Genomic DNA, 25,024 nt, shown 5'->3' on the forward strand with positions numbered 1-25,024 from the left:
CACCTCCATCTCCTACCGACCAACCTCATCCCGCCCCCTTGACCTGTCCGTCCTCCCTGGACTGACCTATCCCCTTCCTAACTCCCTACCTACACTCACCTTTACTGGCTCCATCCCCGCCTCTTCGACCTGTTTGTTTCCTCTCCACCTATCCTCTCCTCTATCCCTCTTCTATCCGCCTCCCACTCTCTCCCTATTTATTTCGGAACCCCCTTCCCCTCCCCCTTTTCTGATGAAGGGTCTAGGCCCAAAATGTCAGCCTCTCTGCTCCTATGATGCTGCTTGGCCTGTTGTGTTCATCCACCCCTGCACCTTGTTGTCTCGGATTCTCCAGCATCTGCAGTTCCTACTATCTCTGCTGAAATGACCTGTGCCAGGAATGGTGTTGGGAAACCAGCAGCCCGACCGTGTTAAGACTTCCAGGTCCCATCAGCCTCCATTCCCAACCACAGTGGAGCCCAAAAATGCAGCATCTAGTGCCTGAGGATGCAAGTGCTTGACAGAAGTTATAAAAATATTTTGATTCACACCTTTACAAAAATAATGTAATATTTTATCATCTTTGATGACAAAATCCAGAAAAGTCAATGTCTCCTAAACAGTAACTTGTCGGGTAACACAGGATTTAATCAGGCCAGAAATGATCCTATGCTATGTCCTGGCTTCCATATTAGTTTGATTCAATAGAATAGAATAGAATAGCCTTCATTGTCACATATACTCAATGAATATAATGAAAAGTTTATACATTACCAATTACAGCACCAACTTAGATTCAAAAGTACCTAGCCACAGCTAGTTACAAGGTCTTACATAATAGAGAAATAAAATGCCCAGCATTATAGAAATAAATGTTCAGTACAACAGACCACACTGGCACCTAGTTTCCAGTCACCACAGGGCCCTGGCTCCTCACTGTATTGCCAAGACCCCACACCGGGAGGTTGTTTGCGGGAGGCTGGAAGGTCACCACACCATGCCAGGAGGCCGCTGTGCCAGGCCGAGAGGTCGCCACACCAAGTTGGAAGGTTGTCACATCACACTGGGGGCCTCTTGCACCAGATTGGGTGGTTGCCATGCCAATAAGAATAGGAAGGATTTAGAGGGATATGGACTAAATGTTAGCAAATGGGACTAGATTAATTTAGGATATCTGGTTGGCATGGAAAGGTTGCCCCAAAGTGTCTGTTTCCCTACTGTACAACTCTATGACTCTAAAATAAAGTTAGGATGTGAACCAGCCATAATCTCCTCAAATGGTGGAATAAGTTTGAGGAGCTTAGCAGCCTAAATCTATGTAGGCTGCTAAGGAGGCCGCTGCTGGAGGCTGGGAGGTCACCACACTAATGCCAGGAGGCCACTGTGACAGGCCAGGAGTCGTTGCTGGAGGCCAGGAGTCATCGCCAGAGGATGGGAGTCGAAGAGAAGAAAAGGAGAAGAAGAAAAAAAAGCACTAAGAGGAAGAAAAAGAGAAGATAAAGAAGAAGAATGGCGAAGTGGATGAGCTCCAGCTGGAGCATCCTACTCCACCACCATCTTTCAAGAATAACAATCTCCCTCCACGTTGTGGATTTACATCTTACCTCCAAACTAAACAGGATAACATTCAGGAGTGTTTTCATTCAGGTGAGATGCTAAATCCTTGTCCTATCTGTGTGCTAAACTGGTTCTAATAATCTGTGCTGTCACTTGAAGACCAAGAGGCTTTCTAGAAACAGTGTTCCATATTCCACCCTTGATCAAGACCATCAAGAAAACATTGACTCATCTTGCTTGCTGTTTTATTTTTGGGGGTGTGGGGAATGTTCTGCTGTCTATAAAATAGCTGCTGCATTCAGCAACATAATAATGATGACACCCCTTCAAAACATTGGTTGTCAAAATCCTGAAGATATGATGAAGGTCATTACAAATGTTTCTTCTGACTTTCTCTTACAATGACTCCCAATATTCCTGACCTTCTAAAGTTCATGAATTTCAAAATCACCTACCATGTCCTTTGAACAAAGCTGCATCTGAGACATGGGAGATTTCACTGTGCTTCACTGGGAAATGTTTAAACTGCCTATTCACACATTGCAGAGTGATATAAATCAGCCATCCCTTTTGAGAATTCTCCAGCTTCATCTTTACGCAATGTTTGCACAGGGAATTTTTTTTTTCCCTTTTCATTATTTCTGCTGATAGTAAAGTGGAAAAATTAGTTATTGCAAGACACTGCTTAGGGCTGAGGTCCATGGAAAATGACAGCTGTTTACTCTTCCTATCATGCTGTATTTGCATAACTGACGGCGCATGTGTCTATAAGAGTTATGAATAAATATTTAAAGGTTACTATACATTGTGTTAAAAGTTCGCCTCAGCTTTGTTATCAGGAAAACTATGCCATTTGTTAGTTACCCCATGTACTATGCCTCTTGATATGGGCTGTAACAGCGATAGCAGCCAGATTAACAGCCTTGCAGGGTATACTCGGATATCATAGCACAGGAACATAGATGTAGGCTGCTAAGCTCCTCAAACTTATTCCACCATTTGAGGACATTATGGCTGGTTCATGTCCTAACTTTATTTTAGAGTCATAGAGTTGTACAGCAGGAAAACAGACCCTTTGGGGCAACCTTTCCATGCCAACCAGATATTCTAAATTAATCTAGTCCCATTTGCTAACATTTAGTCCATATCCCTCTAAACCCTTCCTATTCTTATACCCATTGAGATGCCTTTTAAATGTTGAAATTGTACCAGCCTCCACCACTTCCTCTGGCAGCTCATTCCATACAGCGCACCACCCTCCATGTGAAAAAGTTGCCCCTTAGGTCCTTTTTATATCTTTCCCCTGTCACTGTAAACCAGTGCCCTCTAGTTTTGGACTCCCTCACCCTGGGGAAATGACCTTAACAATTCACCCTATCCATACCTCTCATGATTTTATGAACCTCTATAAGGTCACACCTCAGCCTCCAATGCTTCAGGGAAAATAGCCTGAGCCTATTCAGCTTCTACCTATACCTCAAACCCGCCAACCCTGGCAACATCCTTGTCAATCTTTTCTGCACCCTTCCAAGTTTAACAATGTCTTTCCTATAGCAGGGAAACCAGAAATGGACACAGTATTCCAGAAGTGGCCTAACTAATGTCCTTTACAGCTACAACATAACCTCCCAACCCCTATACTCAATGAACTGTCCAATGAAGGCAAGCATAACAAACGCCTTCTTCACTATCCTGTCTACCTGTGACTCCACTTTCAAGGAACTGTGAACCTGCATTCCAAGGTCTCTTTGTTCGGCAACACATTTAACTGACTTGGCTCCATATCCCTGAATACAGTGGATAGCAGAAGTACATCAATTTCAGATTTTAAATTCTGAACTGAGCTTGCATCTATTACTTGGGAGAGAGCTTTGCACATCTACTATGCTTTATATGAAGAAGTGTTTTTAACTTTGATCCTCAATGCCCTGATTTTGAGGCTATGCCTCTTTGGGGTGAATTTTACTGCAACCTACTGGTGTACTTGAAAGTTGTTAGCGCAGGGAATCACCAAATGAAGTAACTTGCCAGGCCACAGACATTCCATCCACCACAAGCCTGTCACTCATTTTGGGGAGGTGGGTAAGGCATAGCCCATCTTCCCATAGAACTACCAATAATTTAAAAAGACCAAAACACTAACTTAAAATGACCTGACCCACATAGGTTTGTCAAGGTCTTGAAAGCAACATGGACTAGATCAAAGATAGTCAGAACAGAAATCAACATTATTCCCACTGAAATGAGCCATTCACGAAAAAGGGTCTCATTGTTATTTGATTTACATCATTATGAGAATCTGCACATGTTGGAGATGAAATATCATCTGCCATTATCAAGCATGGAAAACCTAACTCCAGAAGACATGAATATACAAACCAACTGCTACTTGAAGAGATCTTTTTGGCAGACTAAGAGGTGAACATACAAAACCAGAGTGATAGAATCCCTACAGCATGGAAGCAGGCCATTCAGCCCATTGAGTCCACACCCATCCTCCGAAGAGCATCCCACTCAGACCTAGCTCCTACATTATCCCTGTAACCCCACATTTCCCATGGTCAATCCACCTAACCTGCACATCTTTGGACTGTGGCAGGAAACCGGAGCATCCAGGGGAAACCCCCACATAGACACGGGGAGAATGTTCAAACACCACACAGACAGTCGTCCGAGGTTAGAATCAAACCTGGGTCTCTGGGGCAGCAGTGTTAACTGCTGAGCCACTGTGCAGCCCTAATATAAGCTTAGAAGGTTCAAGCGTCTCTCCCTCTCACAAGATGAAAGTGTCTGGTTTCACAGCACTGACTGGATAGAAGCATCAGAGAACGAAGAACTTACAGGATAACTGAAATAAATACTGGCCAGTCAGTGCTGCCCATGTATGAGTGAATTTAAAAAAAGAATCAAATTAAGTCTTTGTTGCAACTAAGAATTTTAAAATGAGAGAGCTGGTCATAATAATCTTAATGTTGACTGTTGACTTCAACACTGATGATTATTACTGATACTTACCTATGATAGAGGGAGGAAATGTAACCCCAAGTGTGGTACCATATGACAACTCATAATTTTGCAAGCAGACAAGGCAATTGTGGGACCCTTGCTAATTGGAATGAGTAATTTATAACCTGCATGTGGAGTTAAGGCAATATCTTGCACTGACTGACTCCAACTAGTTTTACCAATGGATGGGACCCTGGTGTCATCAGATGCCCAGAGAAAACCCCAGCTGAACACTTCACAAAACATCACTCAATCTTTCACTTTGTTTCATAAATAGTGAGGAGAAAGTGTTATTAATAATGTTTATTGAATAAAGAGTGGAAAAGATGGATCTGAATCATTGCCTTGCATTGAAATTATTTGGTAGGAATATAGACAGCAGACAGGTAGATATCATGAACATCTAATAACATACACAACATTATTGAACTGAAGCAAATGGGATTAAGGGAACAGTGGTGTATGAGTGTGCAATTGGTTAAGAGGTAGAAAATTGTTGATTTTCATATCTTGGCATCCCTCATGTGTTGTTAGTAGGACCACTATTCTAATGGGTATACTTTAATGGCATGGATTTGGGTGATCTAGAACACAATTGCCAAATATGTAAGCAATGCCATACTCTGAAATGTTAATAGCTCTAATATAGAAGCAAACATCATGAGGACATGCTGAAATAGAGTGATGTTTTGATATAGGTCTGATTCAAAGTAAAGTTAAATGACATTGTTTGAACTCATTTTGCACAACCTCCTAATCTTTAAAACTTCCTGTCAGTTATTTGTAAAAAATATTCCACTGAGATTGAAAATTTCCAAAATATGTGATTAGTTATCTTTGTGAATGGCAGTCTCTGGGTAACCTTTTAAGGTATTTGTGTATTCGCTCAGTGAATCGGGGCAATAACCTTTCTCAATTTCTACTTAAATACACAAAAACACACAGGGCATACACTTGTCTTTGGAAGTGATGAGAAATGGACTAACATGAATCAGCAGACAAATTCTCACTTTGCCACATGTTCTTTTCAAATAATTTTCTGTACAACTTAATTTAGTTTCTGTATCCCATTGCTATTCTGTACCTAATTGGTAATGAGAGTCAGACCTAACATATCACTGTTATGACATGCCACATTTCTTTCTACCTTAATGTGTGAAAAGAGCAGGGTAGTTGTGGTGGGTAGCTTCAACTTTCCTCTTATTGACTGGGACTCCCTTAGAGCCAGGGGCTCGGATGGAGAGCAATTTGTTAGATGTATCCAGGAGGGCTTTTTGAGACAGTATGTTCACAATCCAACCAGAGAGGAGGCCATGGTCCTACTGAATGAGCCAGTACAGGTGATCAATATTTCAGTTGGAGAACATTTTGGGCTTAGTGACCATAACTCCATACGATTTCAAGTAGTCATGGACAAGGACAAGAGTGGCCCTTGGGTGAGGGTGTTTAATTGGGCAAGGGGCAATTATACCCAAATTAGACAGGAACTGGAGAATGTCGATTGGGAGCAGTTATTTGAGGGCAAATCTACATCTGACATGTAGGACGCTTTTAAAGACCAGTTGATTAAAGTGCAGGACATGCATATCCCTGCAAAACTGAAGGATAGGAGTGAAAATTGTTTCAGAGATAGTAGGAACTGCAGATGCTGAAGAATCTGAGATAACAAGGTGTAGAGCTGGATGAACACAGCAGGCCAAGCAGCATCAGAGGAGCAGGAAGGCTGAAGTTTCAGGCCTAGACCCTTCTTCAGAAATCATTTCTGAAGAAAGGTCTAGACCCGAAACATCAGCCTTCCTGCTCCTCTGATGCTGCTTGGCCTGCTGTGTTCATCCAGCTCTACACCTTGTTATCTCTTGAAGGATAGGAGTTTGATAAGATTTGGGAACCATGGATGAAAAGGGAAATTGTAAGCTTAGTCAAAAGGTTAAAGGAAACAGTCAATAGGTCTGGGCAGCTACAAACTGATGAAGTGTACAGAGAAATTAAGAAGGAACTTAAACGTGGAATTAGGAAGGCTAAAACAGGCTATGAAATGTCTTCAGCAAACAGGGTCAAGGAGAATCCCAAGGTTTTTTATGCATATATTGGAAGAAAGAAGGTAGCAAAGAGTAGGGCCCTCAACGACGAAGGAGGGAAGTTATGAGTGGAGCCGCAGGAAGTTGGAGATATCCTTAATGAGTATTTTGTATTGGTATTCACCAAGGAGAAGGACATGGCTGATGTTAAGGTCAGGGATGAGTGTGTGAATACGCTAGAGAATGTCAATCTATCAAAGGAGGAAGTTTTGGGTATCCTAAATTGCATTAAGGTAGACAAGTCCCCAGGGTCAGATGGAATCTATCCCAGGTTCTGCAAGAGGCAAGGGAAGAAATAGCTAGGGCATTAGCAGATATCTTTACATCCTCTTTGACCACAGGGGAGGTTCCAAAGGACTGGAGATTAACCAATGTTGTTCCCTTGTTTAAGAAAGGAAGGAGGGATAATCCAGGAAATTATAGGCTGGTGAGCCTGATGTCTGTGGTGGGGAAGTTCTTAGAGAAGATACTCAGGGACAAGATATGTGCACATTTGGAAAAAAAATGCACCAATTAGTGACAGGCAGCATTGTTTTGTACGGGGAAGGTCAGGTCTCACCAACCTAAGTGAATTTTTTGAACAGGTGGCAAAGATAATTGATGAGGGAAGGGCTGTGGATATAGTTTATATAGACTTTAGTGAGGAATTTGATAAAGTCTCACATGACAGATTGGTACAAAAACTAAAATCACTTGGGATTCAGGGTGGGCTGGCTAGATGGATACAAAACTGGCCTGGTCGTAGAAGACAGAGGGTAGTGGTGGAAGGGTGTTTTTCAGAATGGAGACTCATGGTGTTCCACAAGGATCAGTCTGAGGTTCTCTGTTGCTTGTAGTATATATAAATGATCCAGAGGAAAATATGGGTGGTCTGATTAGTAACTTTGCAGATGACACGATGATTGGTGGAGTTGCTGATAGTGCCGACGATTGTGAAATGACACAACAGGATATAGATAGATTGGTGACTTGGCCACAGAAATGGCAGATGGAGTTTATTCCAGCCAAATGTGAGATGATGCATTTGGAGTATCAAATTTAGTTGTGAACTATATTGTAAATGGCAGAACCCTCAGGAACATAAACATATGGACAGATCTGGGCGTGCAGGTCCACAGTACCTTGAAAGTGTCAACATAGGCAGCCAAGATGATTAAGGAGGCATGTAACATGCTTGCCTTCATCAGCTGGGGAATGGAGTACAAGAGTTGGCAAATCATATTGCAGCTATATAAAACCCTTGTTAGGCCACATTTGGAATATTGTGTGCAGTTTTGGTCACCACATTACCAGAAGGATGTGGAAGCTTTGGAGAGAGTGCAGAGAAGGTTCACCAGGATGCTGCCCAGTTTCGAGGGCATTGACTATGAGGAAAGATTAAAAAGACTCAGATTGTTTTCATTGGAAAGACAGTGGCTGAGAGGAGACCTGATAGAGACCTACAAAATTATGACAGGCATAGATAGGGTGGATAGTCAGAGGCTTTTTCCCAGGGTTAAAGTTTCAATTACAAGGGGCACACATTCAAGGTCAGAGGGGGAAGGTTTAAGGGAGATGTGCTAGGGACATTTTTCATGCAAAGAGTGGTAGGAGCCTGGTACACACTGTCAGAAGAAGTGGTGGAAGCAGGCATGTTGGTGATATTTAAGAGGCATCTGAATGGTTACATTGAGAGGGAGGGAATAGAGGGATTCTGACCGAATAAGGGCAGTAGTTTGTTTTTTGGTTTAGTTAGGGCTTGGAGGCCGAAGGGCCTGTTCTTGTGCTGTACCTATCTTTTGTTCTTAATACTCCAAACAGTTTATTTGAAAGGGTATAGGAAGTGGAAAAGAAGTTAATGCAATTTCTAAAGACAGAAATGAGGGACACATACTGCATGCTACTGATCAAAGTTAAGCATGAGAAATTATAGGATTTCAGAGAAGTTTTGGAAATTTTCTCAGGAGACGTTGCCAAATGCCACCACAACTGACTAACAGGTCACTTATCTCATTGCTGTCTGTGTGAAACTCATCTATAAATATTGAGTGTCATTTTTCATAGAATTACATGGTACAGTCAGTATGATACAACTCATTGTGTCATTCAATGTGCCCTTGAAGTGACATGACTACGCATGTACACAGCTACTCTGAGGCTTTGTGCACAGTGATTGGTGTTAGCACACTGGTGACAGCAGTGACTTCAGCTAAGAACATTACTTCCAGATGATAACAATTTCCTATATATAGAAACATCTTCTCTTCCCCCTAGGCCTTTTGCTAATTCTCTTAAAAATGTGCCCTCTAGTTACTGACTCTCCTGGTGGCAGATTAATTTGAACACATCTATTAAATCTTCATAATTTCTATGCATAACAGTGACCAAACTGGAGAAAAAGCTGTGAAGCATTTTGGGATGTCCTGAAACCTTAAAGGTTCTGGATAAATGCACATTTACTCCGAATTCAAGTACAAATCAAAATAATTTGGATGGAGCACTTTGTAGTATGATCAATGGCCAGAACATACTGAGCTTTAACAAGTTCCCTTCTCATATATTTTTGCTTCTGGATTATTTTAATCTTCCTTTTTCCTACATCCAGAATGACTGTTCAGGCCTTAAATCTAAACTCATCAGATAGAGGGCATGGGGTTGTAAAATAACAATTGAAACTATCAGACCATTTATCACCAGACTAACAAAATAGTTGGACTTGCAGTAACCTTTAGTTGGATTTCACCTATTGATATGACTCAAGTTCACAAAATGCATAAAAGACTCATGGGCTTGAGTCCTCCTTTAGGGGCCTAGCAACATCAGCACAAATTCAACATACTCTGTCTCTTTGTGGTTTGGAAAGATTTTCTTACATCAATAACAGAGGAAACTGAGTGATGGCAGGGTGCCTTGGGAGACTATTGTTGAAGTGGAGATTATAAAGATATTCATTCTTGTTTTATTGAGTCAATTGACTTGTTTTATACCTAAGCTTGTTCACCACTTTATCAATGACAAATTGCTTTCAGTTTTCATCATTTTCTTAGTTAAAAGAAAGTTTTTACTGTTAGGAAGTCACAGGAAAGATATTTGGATAAATAATGTACATCTTTGTCTTTAGTTACAAAGATTTCATCTTTTATTTGGGAGATTTAACTGTTTGTGAAGTAGTTGGAAATTATTGCATAACCAATTTAATGCAGCCACTTTGTAAACTGTGATCATTTCAATATTTAAAAAAGACATATAAAAATAAAATGAAAAAAAAAAGCAAGGTTAGTTGTTCAACCCAAAGTACATTCCTGTAGTGCCTAAAAGCAAAACTCTTGGCTGGGAGAAATAGAAATAGAACAGGGTTCAATTCTATTCATCCACAAACCTTATTCCACCACAGTTAAATCCTGACTTAGAGAGAGAGAGGACAGTAAATATGAAAAGCTGAGGTGGAACTGAAAAGATGAAATCGCCCAGCGGAAAGCCTTACTCCTTCACCCCTCCTGAATCATGTACATTTTATTTGCCAATATCATGCATTAATGCAGGTCCCACATTACCAGTTTTTGCAACAAAATTCATATGTACAGGGACTAGTTGCCATTGAGATTATGGCAACTAAGAGGTTTGTCTTGTTTGTCAAATCTATTCACTCAGTTTGGCCAAAATGATTTGACTCTTAGCCTACTAGCGTGACAAGGTGCTTTCTGATCCTAAATTCTGGCTCTTTGGTGAAAAGAAAACTCATTGAAGGATACCAGTGGTCATGCATAGTATCCTTAATCCTCAAGATTTCTTGCCATGTCAGAAACAGCAGGGACGAGCATGGATTTCCAGGGCGACTTATGGAGCTGGAGAATTATTCCAAGCATTTAAATATTCTTCGTAATCCCTTTTTAAATTTATTCTAAACAAAATTAACTGATGTTCTATCATTCTACTTTGCAAGCTTCGTTTGTAGTGACGCCCTTGCTCTAACTCATCAGTATCGTTTCATATTTCACTTGTGGAGATTATGAGGTATTGCTCATGGTAAATCAAACTGTTTTTATGATGCTATTCATCCTCAGTGGAATTTCTTAGGGACAAAGTTCATTCTCTGTCTCCTGTAACTGCATCTGTAGCCAGGGTTCTGTTCCCATGCTTCAATTCTTGATGAGAACAGTGCTGAAATTGGTCTCAGGCAATGCTGTAAACTGATTGAAAGTGAATGGACAGCACCTTTTACACATCGTCTGATTTACTTTCTCATTGAAGGCCAACACTACCAGCTTGGAATTCATGAACAGAGTACATTCGCTGGGAAATTGTGCTGAAATAAACTTAAGTGCCACAGATGTTAGAGTTCTGAAGTAAAAGTGGAAAGTGCTGGAGAACAGTCATACTGTACTCAAAACATTAACTTTGTTTCTCTCTCTCCATACATCCTGCCTGACCTGTGACTTTTCTTTCTTCAGTACTTTTTGGAAGTATGCTGAACCTATTTAAAGTTTGGGTTACGCCACCACTAGAATAGTACTAGTCAGTACACTCTAGGAAAGGATATGAGGGTTCCTGAGACCGTGCAGATGGCATTTACCAGAATGATCCTAGCGGTAGTGACTTGGAAACAAAGTAGAGGGGTCATTTGATAAAGGTTGGCAACATAATGACATGTTTAGATAATCTGTTTCTTTTAGCTTATGGGATATGTACTAGGGGAAACAGATTTAGGGTTTTGGGAAAGAGATATAGGTGGAATATGAGGGAGGACATTTTTATGCAGCCTGTGACATTGACCTCGACCTTGTTTTCTGCAAGAGCAGTGGGAATAGAAATGATGAATGATTTGAAAAGAAACTTGAATGTGCATTTGAGGGAGTTAGATTTTTTTGGGCTAAGGCAATAGAGCAACGGAGTAGGACTGATTGGATTACTCTTCAGGGAGATGAAATGGACTTGATGAACTAAATGACCTTCTGTTGTGCCATTATGACTTTATTGTATTGCACTCACACAGCAAATTAAGTTCTCCTTAACTCGGCTACAATTTCTCCTGTGAACCATTCTTTCAACCCCTCTCTTTCTTTGTCTTAATTTTTCAGTCTCCTTATTTCTGTCTGTATCTCTCAGATAATGTTGATGTCTCTGCATTCGATTCAATAACTGAACATTTTGCATACAGCCATATATATTAGGCCCATGTCTTACAGAATTGAACATATGACTGAGTGCCAAATTGATGATGTGCAAGTTCGATGCTGGAAAATTTTGCCCTTTTGACAGAATACCAATAAGCATTTTAAAACTCATTACAATTCCAATTTTAATACAACCTCCTGTAAATAGGTCCCAGTTTAAAGTCAGCCATGTTTCACTCTAATCAAGCTGTGTCTACGCAAGAAATGAGCACCACTGGTATATATTGCTTTGACCTTTTGGAATTTGTTTGTTAAAGCTGTGTTTGATTGTTAAATAATCTGTCTAAAGTTAATCTTTTCCCCTTTTGGATATCTGTGTTTGTAACATTCTTTTGTTATTTGCTTTGCAAGCTCTCCTTTCTTAAACCTTTTTCACCTGCTATTGACTTGAAGCCTTTGGTTCACATGACTGACAAAACAATTCCTTCATGTACTTTAACACCAGGCATCCTTTAACGCCATTATAAAGCTAGCCATTATCCTATAAAACTGATCTCCAGACTGACTTCCAGTCCTGAACTGAATCCTAAAGAAGAAAAAAAACTGTTGCCAGCTTAGTATAAAATTTACAGAACGTGCAATATTGTTTAATTTATTACATAACAGTTAGTCGGATTGAAAAGCCTGAAGTGTAGAGATCTGGTTGCCAATATCAAAGGCATAAGGAGAGAAATAGTGGTTAGGTAAACACAAAATTGAGTCTAAGTTTGCAGAATCTTGTAGAAGAAATGATTTCTGAGAGTCAGGAACCTCACAGATTTCAAATCCCGGCAAGGAATACATAAGAATTGACACTAGTGTGAATCTTGATGATGTGGGTGTGATGGGGAGGAAGAGCATGTAGGGTTCATTATTTGGAACTTTGAAGTAACAATGAAGTAGGTTCTGTGCAATAAAGATCATAACAATATTGATTTAGCACTTGGACTGCAGCGGTTCAAGGGGGTAGCTCTCTACCACTTTCTCAAAGGCAACTAGGGAGGGGGAATAAATGCTGGCCAGCCAACAATACCCATTTTCCATGAGTGAATAATAAAAATTGCACTAGAGGGAGAGTGTGAGAAGTTGAGACAGGAAGAGATGTGAGAGAAAGATCAATTACCAAGCCATTCCTATATCCCATTCAAGAGTGGTGAGAGAATTTGGAAGAATATTATGATATATTTGGGAGTACTCATATAAATAAGACGTCAAAATGGCCTTACATGGAAATAAAGATTTAAATTCAAACGTAAATTGTTGTTATTCAAATGATATTTTCCAGTTTGAGTATACTCGATAGGATTAACTAAAATGTATGGTAAAATTTTGGATCTGAATTCACTTTTCTGTTACTGTATAATTATGTTACTGTAATGAATATGCTGTTAACTATCCACTGAGCTAAACAGATGTATTCTCCCAATGAGCAACAGAAACAGCAGAGTGTTTTTGTTGCAAGGTGAAGGAATTCATCTCCTTCGTGAGCCATTCTTAACGTTGGAGTTCTGCACCAGCGATATACTCAACTCCATTAAATTAGACAACTAAAATAGCTGCAATGTCAGATGGATAATAAAAGCAGCTGTGTTGAGTAATATGGCTGCATTGTGAGTTTGCATGAAGCAACCTTCAGCTTGCAAAACTGATCTCATTATTTTCTAAAGGTTTAAGCAGGTGAATGCACATGATGTTTAGAGACATGTACTTCCTGTTGTGGATTAATTTTATACAAGTAGAACTAATGATATGCAATGAAGGCTTATAGAGAAAAAGGTTGGAAAGTGGAGCTGAGGATGATCAGATCAGCTATGATCCCATTGAATGGCAGAGCAGAATCAATAGGCTGTCTCAGAGTTCAGTATGAAACATTTTATTGTTCTGAATGCAATTTGGAAGTTTTGCTCAATATTACTTGGAAATGAAAAAGCTTGAATATTACCTAATATTTCAAGCAAATATTTAATATCTAATAAAATTAGATCATGGAAAATTTGATAATTAACTACAGAATGTAACATGATAGAAGTACTGAGTCCTCAGTAATATAGAATTCTGAATTATGCATCTTTAATGCCTTCATTGCATTTGGCATTCATTATTTGGATCAAATCTTTAAGTTAAAATAGATGTCTAAAATTCTTTAATAGCCTAAGGAAAGTGAGTTTGGCTGGTCTAGTTCAATTTAATGACTATCCATCTAAAACTGTACAACCCATGAAATTGGTTTATTGCTCATCTGGTTTGTGTGGGCGCAATGTATTATGCAGTGGAGACACAGTAGATCAAGATTCATCCTGAATCTAATCCGTAAAAAATTCTGGGGCTTCAAAACTGCAATTTTAGGGCTAAAAGCTCTCTCTAAATTGTTACAATCTGAGCACAGAGCTCATCCTCTTCAATCCTACCTGCGGTTGTATTTCTTACTTGTAGCTCTATTGTGTATGAATTTTGTGGGTTTGGAGGTTTTGAAAGGATCGAATATGGCTGCTGCCTTGTGATGCAAAAACACAACAGCAGAACATTGAGATATTTCAATATTCACAACATGAGATTTGTGCCAATTGATTTGAATCTGAATTGAAACTTTATATGCGTCTCCCAAAACTCCTCATCAAACTGCTCATGAAAACAAAGAAAGGACATCCTTTTTGCTACTGAACAACAAAACAACTTAAACAACAACACCAATTTCAATATTTGTGAAACATCCCAATGTGTTTCAGTACTTCATGAAGACATAATCAGACAAAATTTAACACCAAAACACGTAAGAGTCTAAAAGGACAGATGATCAGACGACTTATTTTAAGAGCATTGTAAAGGAAATTATTGAATTAAGAAGCTGAGAGGTTTAGGGACGGGATTCCAGAGCTAAGTGCCTGGAGAGATGAGTACAGCTGTCAATGGTAGATTTGAAGGAAATTTAGGAGCGCACAAGGGACCAGAATGGGATGAATGCAGAGTTCACGAGTATCATTGGATTGGAAAATGCTTTGGAGATAGAAATTGGTGAGCTTTTGGGGGATTTTGGACATAAGCAAGAGAATTTTCAAATGCTGGTGCTGCTGGACTGTGTAGATGGAGAGCAATGATGGATAAATTCGATTTGGTGGACGCTGGCATGCCTGGATGCCTTCAGGATCTTAAGCTGTAAATGTATTACTGAAGACAAAGGGGGAAAAATTCCAGTCCAGTGTGGAGCTGGAGAAACACACCAGGCCAGGCAGCATCAGAGGAATAGGAAAGCTGACGGTTTGGGTCAGGACCCTTCTTTCAGAAAATTTTCTGAAGAAGGATCCCGACCCGAAACATCAGCTTTCCTGCTCCTCTGATGCTGCTTGGCCTGCCGTGTTCCTCCAGCTCCACTGTGTTATCGCTGACTCCAGCATTGGCAGTTCTTACTATCTCATCAAAGATTCTAGACCGCAGCATTAACATTGTTCAAGTTGATGACCTTCCTCCAACTGTACTTCTTACCTGCTGCCAAAACAAAAATAAAGCATTTGCTCTGCAAAACAAAGCTTCTCGACTTTGGAAGCTTGGAAATGTTTTCCTATTCAATAGAAATTTGACAATTTTGTTCAATTGTTGAATACGTAACTCAGGATATAAGCAGACAAGAATAATCACAAATGAAAAAGGGCAAACTGTTTCATTATAATACCTAGTTGAACTTTGAATTTTCCAGTTGGTTTCTGCTGCTATTATCTGTCTGCAAAGATTGTTCCAAGCATTGGTTACTTCTTGCATGAGACGATCTCTCTAAATATCTGTTGTACAACTATTTCCTCATAAGTTAATGTATGTTCCTAATATGATGCCCTACCTCTTGATTAACTCAAGTCAAATAGTTGGCAGGAATTGAATAAAGTGCCTGACAAAAAGCTAAAGTGCTTGAAAACGCTTTTATTTACCATCAATTATATTTTAAAAAATCCTACCCAATTTGCTTGTATTGCTAATTTGTGTAAAAACAGATCAGTCTTGTCAAGAACACAACTTACATTAATGAACAAAATGGAGAAAGTGATCTGTTATAAAATAAATCGAGCACAACATAGATTCTACAAGCACTAATTCTGAGCAAAACATGATAGATTCAGCTAATTATCATATCCTGGAGGAAACAGAATCTAAGAACCTCTCAACGTACCGAGTGAATAGACTTTGAAATGTAGTCCTTATTGTTAAACATTATAGGTTAGGAAACTCAATGATTAGGAACCGCAATCTGTTAAAATCTAAAATCTAGAGGAGTTTAAAAATTTGCTAAAATAAATTTGCTAAAGAAACCTGCAAAAAAGTGTTATAAACTAAGTTGCTGGCCATTCAAAGCAATAAATATAAACCCTATGATCCTAATGATCCAATGAGGAACTGCACTTTTATGTTGACTGGCAGTGGGCTTAGTTATTAATGTGGGATAAGGAGGACTTTCCTGCTTCTCCCTTATGCTCAAGTCACTGTGCCATGGTACAGATTGGCACTGGCATCTGCCCATTTTTTCCTGCAGTTTGCAATCAGGGAAGTAAGTTCCCCAACACCCTTATCAGTCTCCCTGTTTGAGCTGGCAGCCTGACTCATATAAAAGCCTGATATAGTTCAGAATTTTCCTGCTGTCAGTTGCACATTGCACATTCTATATAACCTCCTTAAAAGGACAGTGGCTTTGGGCATGTGCTGTTATGTGGGAAATACTTGTAGCATCTTAAAATTAATGGAAAGAAAATCATGCTTGATACACACCCCAATTTTTGAGATTGTCTCTCACTGATGCATGCAGTATGGATTCATAAATTGAAACTTGTATATATTTAAACCCACATTTATTGCATCTCATTTATAAAGTGCACAATCTCAAAGTATATTCAGTGAAGATTTACCATGTAACATTAAAGGAAAGAATACTACAGGAGGGGTAAATTATTTTTATATTTATTCACTTACCGTTGTCTATGTACCTTTTTCCATTTGAGATGCCCACCAGTTTGGTTTGGTACCAAGCCACTGGTCTATGGTGTCTCGTTATTTAATTTTCACCCTCATCTCTGTCCCTCTAGCAAATGTTTCACCTCCTTCTCTAATTCTAGAGTTAAGATTCGTAATATGGACGATTGTGTGTAAATGCACAATGGAAAAGCAACACATTGCAGCGTTGTGGTATTGGACAATTTCCCATGACTATGAAGAAAGTTAACTCATGCTTTGAGTAGCACTGATATTAAACACCTTTCCCGACACTATCTGCGTTGGAAGTTCCATCTTTTGGTTATTTATCTTGAACTTTATAAGACCCTCATGCTTGAAACTATCTCTTGCAATTCAAGGTAAAATAGAATAGTCTAGAGAGGGAGACGTAACCTCTTAGAAAACCTGCCCAGAAACAAAAACAAAAACAGAAGTTGCTGGAAAAGCTCAGCAGGTCTAGCAGCATCTGTGAAGAAAAAAAATCATAGTTAATGTTTTGGGTCAAGTTCAGTGGAAGGGCCACCGGACCTGAAGCGTTAACTCTGATTTCTCTTCACAGATGCTGCCAGACCTGCTGAGCTTTTCCAGCAACTTCTGTTTTTATTTCTGATTTACAGCATCTGCAGTTCTTTTGGTTTTTATTTTGCTTGGAAACAAATCTCAGTGATCTGATTGTTATACATAGAACATAGAGCAGTACAGCACAGGAACGGGCCCTTCGGCCCACCATGTCCGTGCCAACAATGATGCCATTTTGAACTAATCCCATCTGCCTGCACATGCTCTCTATTCCCTACTTGTTCATGTGTCTGCAGCAATAGTGATGTCTGCAGATTTTTCACTGTCAAGAGAACAGCCTCACAATGTGTTCTGTCCTCCACCTCTAAGGAAGGAGCTACAAATCGCTCAGAGGAAGCATCTGCAAGGCTGTCTCCTGCAGCCTCCACCAACTCAGATCCTGACACCTCATTGGGAGTTTTATCTAGGTTAGAGTAGCCCTAATCCTGTGGGAGGACACATCACTGCCACCATATCAGCAGCTGGTTGAGGAAGAAGTTTTCTAGGTCACTCGGATGACTGCTAGAGACCAGGCACAAGAGGACAACATGGTGTCAGCCATTAACAACTGCATAACATGCACTGGCAGGCACAGGAACAGTCTGACATTGGACAAACTGACTCCGAGGTGGGAGAACTCGACAAATTCCATTCCCTCTGGCATGTGAGCACCGGCTACCTCCATGGATAGGTTGGCATTTCCCATGGAGAACCAGGTCTAGGTCACTTCAAGTCTGCTGGATGTATGTACAAATATATAAGATGTCAGAAACATATAGGATCGTGAGGGAACTTGACTTGGTAAAGTTGAGGGGATGTTTCCTCTAGTGAGAGAATCCAGAGCTAAGGATCACTATTTAAAAATATGGAGATTCCCATTTATAACTGAGGTGAAGAAACATTTGTTTTCTCTCAGCAGGTTGTGAGTCTTTGGAATTCCCTCCCTCAAAAGGTAGTGGATGCAGAATCTCCAAATATTTTTAAAACAGAGATAGATTTTTGATGATCAAAAGGATGAAAGGTTATCAGGGATGTGGAGGAATGTAGAAATGAGGTTAAAAGCAGTTCAGAACAGGCTCGCTTGTGTGTAAGCTGTTTTATAGCATTGAAATGTCTGCTTCCAGCATCCTCACTGCCGGCCTTCTGCGTTATCAAATGGCTGATGCTATGGCAAGGTCTTTACCAATATAAATGATCATGTCTGACTGACTGAGCTGGTTGAAATGTTGGAAGTTTCCTTCTTTCTGTTGAGGTATTCTCATTCTGTGTTTTCACTCTCCAGAGTATTGTCAGAAATCTACGAAGATTCCTTTTTCCTCCTTTTGGACACTTCTCGCTCTTTAATTTCTGTAATTTAAGTCTCCTGAAGCCTTTTCCCCTGGAATCCTCTAGTTTTCCACTTTTTCTCTCAAAGTCTTCTGTGATCTTGGCCTGCCCTCGGAGTCTTCCTGCTATTTACTCAGGTTGACCTTTTAAATCTTCCAAGTCCTGTCCTGAGTTGAATCTTCCATTTTCAGTTGTGTCACTTGGACTCTGTTTTACACTCAAAACCTGGCTGTGGATATTTCTTTTTCACTAGCTGCCACCAATCTTCATCCTGTGTTTTACGTTAATATTTCTACCAGCACTTTAAGTTAGAGAATTGGAACATCGTGGGCTCTGGGTTACTGCATAAACACTGTCCCTGAGATTGCTTGTTACCTAATCTTTAAGTAAGACTTTTAATCCATATATACTTTAACACTCCATTACATACATCTGTACATCATAGTTGATCAAATATAGCTTTCTAGTGTCATGTCTAAGACCTCTTTCTTCCCATGCTCATTCCAGACTGGCACCAGAGTCATTTGATCACTCAAATCATCATTAAACACTTGGATTTAAAGATATCACACTAACACAGGGAAGCACCAAATAGTGCACACATCTGCTATTTCTATTTGCAAGCAGCAAAGGATTGAATGGTCTGAAACTTTGTAATGAAAAAACTTACTGTTCCCCACACTAGATCAATAATATTCAATGCATTGTTAAGTGATGTAAATCCACAGTTGTATTTGACATGATGTTTAATTCCAGATCTTTTGGATTGTTGGAGATGTGGCATTTTAATTTTAAATTATATAATATAACAAAGGCAGATAAAAATTACAAATGTATAACCTCAACCATTAGCCTTATATTTTCTGTAGAAATGTCACCAATAGAATTGTTACTGCAATTGAATGAAAGCTGTACTTGAAAAGTCATAGAGTTGTTGAGTCATACAGCATGGAAACAGACCCTTCGGTCCATGCCGACCATGTTCCTAAACTAAACTAGACCCAGCTGCTTGCACTTGGCTCATGTCCCTCCAAACATTTCCTATTCGTGAACTTATTCAAATGCCTTTTAAATGTTGTAACTGTACTTGTGTTGACAAAGTCAATTTCTGTCAGTACATTTCCTCTGGGCAGGTATTCACTTTGGCAATTATAATTTACATGCTTCAGGAGATACTCAATTAACAGGACATCACATTGTCATGGAAGAAGCTCTCAAATACTTAGCAACAAATTCTTGGGTTTCACGGTTAACAAGAAAGTTCAAACTTTCAGTGTCTGATCAATTATTAAAACTGTGGAAGCCTTTATACTTATGTGCTGAAAATCTGTGGAACATGAGTGACTGGTTTTATTGAAGATCAGAATTAATTTTTGTAACTCATTCTTTTTTAATTGAAAAGATAATTCCTATAGGCAAAGTAATTAGGACACCCATAGTCATTGATGCAAAATTAATTTTAAATTTCGTCTTTAACTAACCTTCCTGGATTATCTTGTTTTTATAGACTTTCATGAGCAAATAATGAAGGCTCTGCCTTTGTAGCATGTCATTGGTAAACCATAACTGAATGTGTTATTGAAGTAACATATGCAGAATATTCTCATAAATTATCAACTCAGGTGACATAGAGAAAGTTTGTTGGTCTGGACCTGGCTGATCATAGAATTGAGTGGCACTGATAAATATTATGACTCCTCCACCCTACGGTGTGTTTTTTTTTAAATGAATGATATAAGCACTAATGTCTTAATATGGGGAAAAAACCGAAAGAACTGTGGATGCTGTAATTCAGAAACAAAAATTGAAATTGCTGGAAAAGCTCAGCAGGTTTGTCAGCATCTGTGTAGAGAAATCAAAGTTAACATTTTGTGTTGAGTGACCCTTCCTTAGAATAGTTTCTATTTTTGTTTCTTAATACGGGACATTGTGCACATGGGAAATTGCTTTACCTCAACTATTAATGTTAGAAACATGCACTTTGTATGTGAATGTCTATCACTGGTTTTTGCTGGCGCATTCCCGTTTCTGGTCAATATCTCTCAAACATGCCCTGGTGCTGATTTCAAATAAAGCCCATCCTGACCTGCAATACTAAATTAAATAATTGCATTGATGTATTGACCATAAACAGGGTGTGATTTTCACATTCACTGCTTAGGTAGTGATTTGTTCTAACTGGTCAACGGTTTGTTATTGGAAACTGATCTAACTTCTCATTTTCATTGATCTTGGGTTTCATAGCAACTGGACAACACATTTTACCAGTCAATAGCTCAAGCAGCGAAGGTGAAAATTACCTGCCCAATTGCCAAGAATTACGTACAGATGGAGTCTGCCAATGTTAATTAAGGTTTGTTATCAGCAAGAATATAATGGATGGATTGTCTGGTTGATCTGCCTCCTTTCTTTATTCATCTTGGCCTTAAGAGTTCATTGATTTATTTCTGCTCTTACTCTATTCTAGTTTATGAAGTCTACCTGTTTGATAAAAGTGACCATCCAAGGTGAAACAACATCTATTCAAAGTGTAAATCCACATTTTAATTCACGGTGCTACAAAATGACAATGTTTGGTTTTATTCACTGAGACAATGCAGGGCCACATCAAGCATGTGGTGACTTTTCAATTGCAGTCGGGATTTGAAGAAATGGGACAAAGCAGAATGTTTCCATCTGTAGGGGAGGAAAATTATGAAGAGTGCCAGATTGCATGGAACAGTCAACATAGGAGCAGCATTGACAAAAACTGGTGCCTGTTGAGGTGAGCTCTATCAAGGGGAGGGGCCTGTTGTTATTGATGTCAGGCTCCGTAAGGATTAATGCTAAGGATAGCATTAAGTATTACCTAAAATAGTGAAGTTAGAAGGATTTGAATAGAAGAACACCTTTGGATCACAGAGGACACAGGTCTATCTTTGAGGTCATTCTCATAATCTTTGCAAGAATGTCAGTCATACCAATGTAATATCAAGTGACTTTTTCCGACCAACACTAGACTGGGTGAGTTCTGTCAATGCCAAACTAAAAAGAGAATGGTTGCAGCATATGGATCTTATGCTGCCCTTATGAGTAGTCCGGAAAGCTCATACAACATGAGGAGCAGTGGTGAGGTTCCATCCTGCAACAGGGACATGACCAATGGCAAAACTACAGAATATTTTGGAAAAAAAAATTTGTAAGAAGATGATAGTAATGCAGTGAAGATTGTGTTGGAATGCTTGATATTTTGTGGCAAATCTCTATGGCAACACCTAAAATAGTTCAGTTGACATGTCCTCTTGCCACACAGATGAGGAATATGCCCTATCTTCTCAACTTTGCCCCTTGCCTGAGGCGTGGTGAATCCTCAGGTTAAACTACCACCAGTTTTCTCTCTGTAACAGAAGAGTGGGGCTCTTGTGACTTTTCTTTTAGTCTCCCTCCTTTCTTGAATACAGGCATTTCATTTGCAGTTTTCCAATCTCCTGGGACTTTCCCAGAACCTGACGAATTTTAGACGATTACATTCGTAAGTAGGAGTCAAAACATGAGTAAGCCAGTTGAGTTTTTGTGACAAACCAATGGTTTACTTATACAAGGTATTTCTGAAACTGAATTTACATTCCTTACTTTATTGATCCTAGGGATTATAGGTTGAGTGACATAAATTCCATGCTTCTGTCTCAATAGTCTAGTCTATAGGCAGAAGGATCCTCAACTTTTAACTATTGTTTTGGGTCTAATTCCTAAATTCAATCCTAAATTCAATCTATGACCCTTAATCATTTATATTGTAACTTTCACTTAAGTGAAAACATCATTTGATTACAGTAAACCACAGCAGGGTTGAAAGTGGTTTTGATGTGAACCATATCACTTGCATTCTTTATATTAGTGAATCAGCCAACATACTTTTGTCATAAACTGCAAAATGATGCAAGGCACTATGTGGTCAAAATGTAGCATTGTTGAACCCACTTTTTTTAACCTAAACAGCTGCAGCAACAGTCAACTTAACAGCACAATGGTCCATTCCTGATCCATAAGGGAGTTTGGACTACTGATAAATTTGTTTTGAAAGTAGGTTTTTGTGGATGCTGAGGTTTAAAATTGTAAGAACCATGTCTTTTTGTATTTTTGAGTCTTTAAAAACCATGACTGCAAAGCAAAAGAACTGTATTGAAAACTGGGATTTACTAGGATTGTTGTATAATTTCCAAACAAGAAGTAGCTACCTATTGTGAACTCTGATTTTTGAGGCTATGGTTTCCTGCTGGTGCAGACAATCAGGAGCTGAGGAGTTGTTTACAAGTAGAACTGAATAGTTCTTAACTAACTGAGTAGTTGGAATTGCAAAAACGCAGAAGCATGCAGTTGTTTTCCCCTTAAGAAGCTGCAGTAAATAAAATTTTATTTAAACTTGACAAAGGAAATTACAGTTGCTGGAATCCAAGACAGACAAACAGGGGGATGGAAGAACACAGCAAGCCAGGCAGCAACTGGAGGAAAGGAGCAGTCAAAGTTTGGGGGTATTACTCTTCTTCAGGACTATCTGGCTTACTGTGTTCTTCCAGCCTCCCGTTTGTCTAGCTTAAACTCGAAGAAAACCAGTTACCTTTTCTGCGGCAGTAGATGGGAGATGTATCTGTTGAATTGATAAATCAAAGACACTTTTTGAGTGAATCTGTCACTTTGTATTCCAGAAGAAAGCCATCTGAACACTAAGTGTCTGGCTGGCTGAAGAGGTTCTCTTAACATCGGAATCGGGAAGCAAGAATTTACTGAACTGACTTTCCATTATTTCTCTACCTCTACCAATGAGCTATTTGTTTGTCTATGTGTGCATGTGTAAGGGAGAGTCCATGGGAGGATTAGAATTTCAGTTAGTAGTGTTATAAGGCAATGGTTCCTATCTGTTTACTTTTAGCAATTGTCTAATCACTCATAATAAATAATAATTCTTGTTTAGTGCAGAAATCCTGGACCATGCTTTCTCTCAATCTTGATCTGAAAATTAGTTAAATTGGATTACAATGCGTACCTTAAAGAAATCTTAAACTTTTGGTAAGATTCCTGGAAAAGCCGGTCCTGATTAATGGCTTGCTTCCCCAATAGGTAGTAACAAAATTTCATGCAGGAGTTGAAAGTGATTGGTTTTAATTAAATCAGCATTAAAATTTCTGACTCTCGATTTGATGTCTGACAGGTATTCCAACAGCACAGATAGGCATGAGGTCCTCAGATAAATTATGATATGATGAATTGTCGCAATTAAAATAAATGTCAGCAGAAGCTGTAAGAGTGAGTGGTCAGATTACATCCTCATATTTAGAAACCCCTTACGCTCTATTTAAAAAAAAACAGGAGAGCTTATACTTGAATACTTTGTGTGATAGTTGTTAACAGAGGGGAGATTTGTTTTACTGAATTGTTGTGCTGGGAAATGCACTGTCTGAAATGTTGATAGAAGTAAGTTCAATAGTAACTTTCAAAAGGGCCTTGGATATACATTGTTACCCGTCTCTGAGAGACAACAGTACATACATAGGCGAAGGTACGGCAGAGACACTTAGAGCTCTATAAAACAGAACTAATTTATTCAGTCCTTAAACAAATAACACACACTTTTAATTACTAGAAATAACTTAATCACTGTCTTTCATTACCCTGGTTTCTGTAACTAAACCCAAATGTTATTACCCGGGAGAGATGGCAGCTGGCCAGGCTGAACCTCTGCTTGAGGTCTTCACCATGTCTCTTGACGTAGGATACTTCTTACAACATGAATCTTCGAAGTGCTGCTGAACAAAGGGATTTCTTCAGGCTCTTTATACCCAAGTCTCTGTGCCAAATATATGCTTTATTTGGAATTATCTGCGCACGTGACCAATCCTGAATGTTTTGGCCGAATGTATGCCTTATTTAGTGGAGACAGCAGGTACTGATTTCCTGCAGTTTTAACTCTTAGCAGACCTGAATGACTCAGCATAGTTCCTTTCACATAACAGCCCATTGTAAAGCTGCTTATCAGTTCCTGTTATCTTCAGCCTTATCCAACAACATTTAAAAAGGAGGAAAATAGCATTGGGCTATGTTGAAAAAGAGAAACTTATTGTATAGCACTTGCCAAGTGCTAGCACAGGCATGATGGCTGAAACGTCTCCCAAGTGCTGTTTGATTAGTGCCTTTACAGATATTAAACTTTATTAAAAGCCTATGGTTGTTAGAAGCTAGAAATTGTTGGCTAAGACAACAAATAACTTGCGTCAATACAATTTTGTGAAAGAAATCTATTCCAAATACTAAAGACTGTGATCAGGCTCTATGAATGGAGATCCTCAGTGCACACTTTTACCTGTTGCATGTGGCTTCGGTCGAATTCACTACCCATAGAGTGTGACTTGCATTAATTGTTTGAAGATAAGCTTCAAAGTT

General features: G+C 39.2%; 1 long non-coding RNA gene across 1 annotated transcript in view; it reads right to left on the bottom strand.

Moving 5' to 3' along the window:
- The window catches only part of LOC125484422, a 64,660-nt gene extending 40,271 nt beyond the window's left edge, over nt 1-24,389 (bottom strand). The window contains exon 1 of the long non-coding RNA XR_007263241.1: nt 24,290-24,389. This is a non-coding gene — a long non-coding RNA (uncharacterized LOC125484422). The remainder of the gene's footprint in view (nt 1-24,289) is intronic.
- Between the last annotated feature and the right edge of the window lie 635 nt (nt 24,390-25,024).

Source organism: Rhincodon typus, chromosome 11 (assembly GCF_021869965.1).
Source record: "Rhincodon typus isolate 14 chromosome 11, sRhiTyp1.1, whole genome shotgun sequence".
NCBI classification, from domain to species: domain Eukaryota; kingdom Metazoa; phylum Chordata; class Chondrichthyes; order Orectolobiformes; family Rhincodontidae; genus Rhincodon; species Rhincodon typus.